We start from the raw sequence: 6,172 nt of genomic DNA on the forward strand, positions 1-6,172 counted from the left end.
AATATGTAATTCAGTAGAATAAAACTAAGATACACCAAAGCCCAACATTAGTCCTCTACATCACAGGAGTATCACAAGCAGATACAATTCTTCAGCATAAGGCCGCACTGGTGGAAAAACAGGCTTCGGGTGAGCCCCATAAGTCGCGATGCTGCAGGATCCGCGACAAATGGTACCTTTAGTCGCGGTTCGGGAGGAGAACCGCGACCAAAGGCCTGGGCCCAGGGCGCTCGGTGGCCAGCCGGTGCACGTGGGGGGTCTTTAGTCGCGGTTGGCCAGGCCAACCGCGACTAAAGGTGCCCGAAGGCCTTTAGTCGCGGGCCAACCGGGACTAAAGCCCCTCCCCTATATATACCCATCCAGCAGCCAACACTTAGCCATTTGGTGCCATTCTCTTCACAAGCTTCACAAGTGGGTGTTAGGTTTGATTTTGGTTCCTCTTATGCACATAAGGTGTTTGATGAAATGCCCCAAGAGCATGAAACAAACATGATATGAAGTGTTGGAGCCACACTTGAGCTTTCTCATTTATTTTTTCCTCCTCGATCGCGGTTAGCAACTTGAACCTTTGATGTGTCGTTGATAAAATGTGCATTAGTTCATTGTTTAATTTATATTGTTTGTAGCTAGTTAGTTTAACAAATGCATGATGGTTAATTATATATTTTATATTATAATAATGCAGATGAATCGACAATGGATGTACGGTAACCGACTCTCCGGCGAGTTCAGTGCGGGTTTGAAAGATTTCCTCGTAGTGGCTAATGCGAACAAGCAGGAGGGTTTTGTTATCTGTCCATGTGTTAAATGTAAGAATCAGAAGGGTTACTCTTCCTCAAGAGATGTTCACATGCACCTGCTTCGGCACGGATTCATGCCAAGCTATAATTGTTGGACCAAGCATGGAGAAAGAGGGGTTATAATGGAAGAAGATGAAGAAGGGGATGATTTCATCGATGAAAGCTATCTTGCTCATTTCGGTGATACTTTCATGGAGGATGCTGAAGGTGAAGGGGACGATGAAGGGGAAGGTGAAGAAGAGGCACGTGATGATCCCGTTGATGATCTTGGTCGGACCATTGCTGATGCACGGAGACGCTGCGAAACTGAAAAAGAGAGGGAGAATTTGGATCGCATGTTAGAGGATCACAGGAAGGCGCTGTACCCCGGATGCGATGATGGTCTGAAAAAGCTGGGCTGCACACTGGATTTGCTGAGATGGAAGGCACAGGCAGGTGTAGCTGACTCGGCATTTGAAAACTTGCTGAAAATGTTGAAGAATATGTTTCCAAAGAATAACGAGTTGCCCGCCACTACGTACGAAGCAAAGAAGGTTGTCTCGCCCTCTAGGTTTAGAGGTTCGAAGATACATGCATGCATCAACGATCGCATCCTCTACCGCGGTGAATACGAGAATTTGAATGAATGCCCAAAGTATGCACCGCATTGCGTTATAAGATCAGAGGCGATGACCCTGGTGACGATGTTGAGGGCCGAAACCCGGGAAGAGGGTTCCCGCCAAGGTGATGTGGTATGCTCCTATAATACCACGGTTGAAACGTCTGTTCAGGAACAAAGAGCATGCCAAGTTGTTGCGATGGCACAAAGAGGACCGTAAGTCGGACGGGGAGTTGAGACACCCCGCAGATGGAACGCAATGGAGAAAGATCGACAGAGAGTTCAAAGATTTTGCAACTGACGCAAGGAACATAAGATTTGGTCTAAGTACGGATGGCATGAATCCTTTTGGCGAGCAGAGCTCCAGCCATAGTACCTGGCCCGTGACTCTATGCATCTACAACCTTCCTCCTTGGTTATGCATGAAGCGGAAGTTCATTATGATGGCAGTGCTCATCCAAGGTCCGAAGCAACCCGGCAACGACATCGATGTGTACCTAAGGCCATTAGTTGATGAACTTTTACAGCTGTGGGGCAGACCTGGTGTCCGTGTGTGGGATGAGCACAAAGAAGAGGAATTTGACCTACGAGCGTTGCTTTTCGTAACCATCAACGATTGGCCTGCTCTTAGTAACCTTTCGGGACTGTCAAATAAGGGATACAATGCATGCACGCACTGCTTACATGAGACTGAAAGTGTACATTTGCCAAATTGTAAGAAGAACGTGTACCTTGGGCATCGTCGATTTCTTCCGAAAGGTCATCCAGTAAGAAAGAAAGGCAAGTATTACAACGGCAAGGCAGATCACCGGCCGAAGCTGCATGGAACACACCGGTACCGAGGTATTTGATATGGTCAAGGGTTTGAAAGTCATCTTTGGAAAGGGTCCGGGCGGACAATCAGTTCCGAAGGGAGCTGACGGGCACGTAGCCATGTGGAAGAAGAAATCTATATTCTGGGAGCTAGAATATTGGAAAGTCCTAGAAGTCCGCTCTGCAATCGACGTGATGCACGTTACGAAGAATATTTGCGTGAACATCCTAAGCTTCTTGGGCGTGTATGGGAAGTCAAATGATACAAAGGAAGCACGGCAGGACCAGCAAAGTTTGAAAGACCCTGATGACCAGCATCCGGAACGGTTTCAAGGTCGTGCCGGCTACGCTCGACCAAAGAAGAGAAGGTCATCTTTTTGAATGCCTGAGCAGTATGAAGGTCCCGTCGGGATTCTCGTCCAATATAAAGGGAATAATAAACATGGCGGAGAAAAAGTTCCAAAACCTGAAGTCTCACGATCGCCACGTGATTATGACGCAATTGCTTCCGATTGCTTTGAGGGGCTCTGCCGGAAAATGTTCGAGTAGCCATTGTGAAGCTATGTGCATTCCTCAATGCAATCTCTCGAGAAGGTAATCAATCCAGAAGTTCTACCACGGTTACGTAACGATGTGATCCAATGTCTTGTCGATTTCGAGTTGGTGTTCCCGCCATCCTTCTTCAATATTATGACGCACCTCTGGTTCACCTAGTCGATGAGATTTCCATTCTCGGTCCTGTATTTCTACACAATATGTTCCCCTTCGAGAGGTTCATGGGAGTATTAAAGAAATATGTTCGTAACCGTGCTAGGCCAGAAGGAAGCATCGCCAAGGGCTATGGAAATGAGGAGGTAATTGAGTTTTGTGTTGACTTTGTTCCTGACCTTAAGCCGATTGGTCTTCCTCAATCGCGGCACGAGGGAGACTAAGTGGAAAAGGCACGATCGGAAGGAAATCAATGATATGTATGGACGGCCATTCTCCGATCAAGCACACCACACGCTTCGACCAATTCCAGCTTGGTTGCTCCGTACTTTGAGAAACACAAGAATATTTTACGCTCGGACAACCCTGGGAAGCCTGAATCCTGGATTAGGAAGGCCCACATGGAGACTTTCGGCAGTTGGTTGAGAAAACATTTAATGAGTGACAATAAGGTTGTAGATCAGCTGTACATGTTGGCCAAGACACCATCTTCGACTATAACGACTTTCCAAGGGTACGAGATAAATGGGAATACATTTTACACGATCGCCCAAGATAAAAAGAGCACCAACCAAAACAGTGGTGTCCGCTTTGATGCAGCAACCGAGAATGGGCAAAAGGTCACATATTATGGTTACATAGAGGAGATATGGGAACTTGACTATGGACCCTCCTTTAGGGTCCCTTTGTTCCGGTGCAAATGGTTCAAGCTAACAGGAGGTGGGGTAAAGGTGGACCAGCAATACGGAATGACAATGGTGGATTTCAACAATCTTGGTTATCTTGACGAACCATTCGTCCTAGCGAAAGATGTCGCTCAGGTTTTCTATGTGAAGGACATGAGTAGCAAACCGAGGAAACGGAAAGATAAGAAAATGATCGGTACATCGTTCGATGATCCAAAGCGCCACATTGTTCTTTCGGGAAAAGAAACATCGTGGGAGTGGAGGACAAGACAGACATGTCGAAGATTATAATATGTTTGCTGAAATTCCGCCCTTCAAAGTGAACACCGACCCAAGCATTAAGTTAAATGATGAGGATGCTCCATGGATACGGCACAATCGTAAGCAAGCAGGGACACAAGGGAAGAAATGATGTGTAATAATTTATTGTACCAAACTTTGTTGAATGAATCATGTGAATTATATTACCCGTGATGTGTTTGATACATGAAATTTGGAGTGACTAAGTCATACTCCTGCATACATGAAATTTGGAGTGACTAAGTCATACTCCTGCATACAGGAAATTTGGAGTGACTAAGTCATACTCCTACATACTTGAAATTTGGAGTGATTTAGTCATACTCCTGCCTAGGCGTATAATATGCATACTCGTAGTCTTCATAGCCGCCGCCAGAGTCGTGGGAGTCGTCGCCTTCTAAGTTGCCGGCGTCGTCGTTGCTTTGTCGTCGTCGTCGGGGCGGCGCTCGTGGCTCGAATCGAGGGTAGCGCGGGCGGGGATATCGCCGGCCGTGATGTAGTCCATGACGCTCTGCAGTCCGGCCGTACCACCATAGCCGACGGCCGGCCTCGTGGAAGTTTCCGGAGGCAGACCGTCCTCCTCATACTCGGCGAGCGCCCTCTCACGCCGATTGATGAAGAAGGCGTCCCAAGTATGCTGGTTATCGGGATGCCGGCGGGATTCATCCGCTGCTCCGGCGTGAGGTCGAGGTAGTAGTGGTTCGTGATGGCCGCCCGGCGCGCAGTACACGAGGGACGGGAGGGACCGGCACGCCGCCGGCGCTTAGGCTCCAGCCGGCAGGGACGCGGTAGCCCGGAGGGCAAGGGTAGTTCGAGGCGCAAAGCTCCTCCACCTGCTGGTAGGTTAGAGTGGGTGCGGTGGAAGCCATGAGAGAGTGATGAGAGATTGTAGAGATGTGATGCTGGCCAAGCCGGGCTACCTATATGTAGTGACAAATGGCGGGAAAAATGGGAGCGGGAAGACAGGAGGCAGGAAGAAAGAGGCGGGGAGAAAGTGGCGGGAAGAAATTGGCGGGAAAAAATTGGCGGGAAGAAAGAGGCCGGAAGAAATTGGCGGGAAACAATTGGTGGGAAGAAAGAGGCGGGAAGACAGGGAAGAAATGGCGGGAAGACGAGGAGGGAAGAGGGGGTCGGCGGAAAGAGGCGGGAAGAGGGGGCCAACGAACTTTTGAATTGAATTAGTTTTATTTTATGAATTTTTGATAATTTGTATTTTTAAGATTTTTGAATTGAATTAGTTTTATTTTTCTGAATTTTTTGATATATTATTTGTATTTTTAAGATTTTGAATTGCATTAGTTTTTTTTTCTGATTTTTTTGATATATTATTTGTATTTTTAAAATTTTGAATTGAATTAGTTTTATTTTTCTGATTTTTTGATATATTATATGTATTTTTAACATTTTGAAATGAATTAGTTTTATTTTTCTGAATTTTTTGATATATTATTTGTATTATTAACATTTTGAATTGAATTAGTTTTATTTTTCTGATTTTTTTGGTATATTATTTGTATTTTCAACATTTTGAATTGAATTAGTTCTATTTTTCTGAATTTTTTGATATATTATTTGTATTTTTAACATTTAGAAATAAATTAGTTTTATTTTTCTGAATTTTTTGATATATTATTTGTATTATTAATATTTTGGAATAAATTAGTTTTATTTTCCTGAATTTTTTGATATATTTTTTGTATTTTTAAGAATTTTGAAAATGATAAGTATTATGAAAAAGACCTTTAGTCGCGGTTGGCCTCGCCAACCGCGACTAAAGGGTATTTCCGCGGGAAATCTCGAAACCGCCGAAAAATGAGCTTTAGTCGCGGTTGGGCTCACCAACCGCGACTAAAGGCTACCCTTTAGGCGCGGTTGGTGACCCCAACCGCGACTAAAGCTCAATGCCTATAAAACGAGCGCGCCCGCGCGCCGGTTCACTTCATCTTCTTCCTCTCGAACGCCGACAGGCTGCGCCGATCGACTCCTCCGCTGCCGCCGCGCTGGCCGACTCCACGCGCCGCCGAACGTCTGCGCCCTCCTACCGCCGCCGCTCCTCTCGTCGCTGCGTCTGCGCGCGTCGGCCCCTCCTCCGTGTACGTCAACCGCCAGCCCGGCCCGCGTACGTACACGTCGTCTCCACGCCGCGCGCCGCCTCTCTCTCGCCGCCGCGCTACACTCCACAACGCCGCGCGGCGCGGCGCCGCCGAGGCGCGCACACCACACGCGCGCCGCCGTCGGCGCGCACACCTTTTCGCCGACGCGCGGGC

General features: G+C 47.1%; 1 long non-coding RNA gene across 1 annotated transcript; it reads left to right on the top strand.

The window, feature by feature from the left end:
- Nucleotides 1–328: 328 nt before the first annotated feature.
- On the top strand, nucleotides 329–903 carry LOC139835445 (uncharacterized). Its single transcript, XR_011751196.1, has 2 exons — nucleotides 329–551; nucleotides 686–903. It is a non-coding gene; the product is annotated as an uncharacterized lncRNA (long non-coding RNA).
- The last annotated feature ends 5,269 nt before the right edge of the window (nucleotides 904–6,172 follow it).

Source organism: Lolium perenne, chromosome 1 (assembly GCF_019359855.2).
Source record: "Lolium perenne isolate Kyuss_39 chromosome 1, Kyuss_2.0, whole genome shotgun sequence".
In the NCBI taxonomy this organism is placed as follows: domain Eukaryota; kingdom Viridiplantae; phylum Streptophyta; class Magnoliopsida; order Poales; family Poaceae; genus Lolium; species Lolium perenne.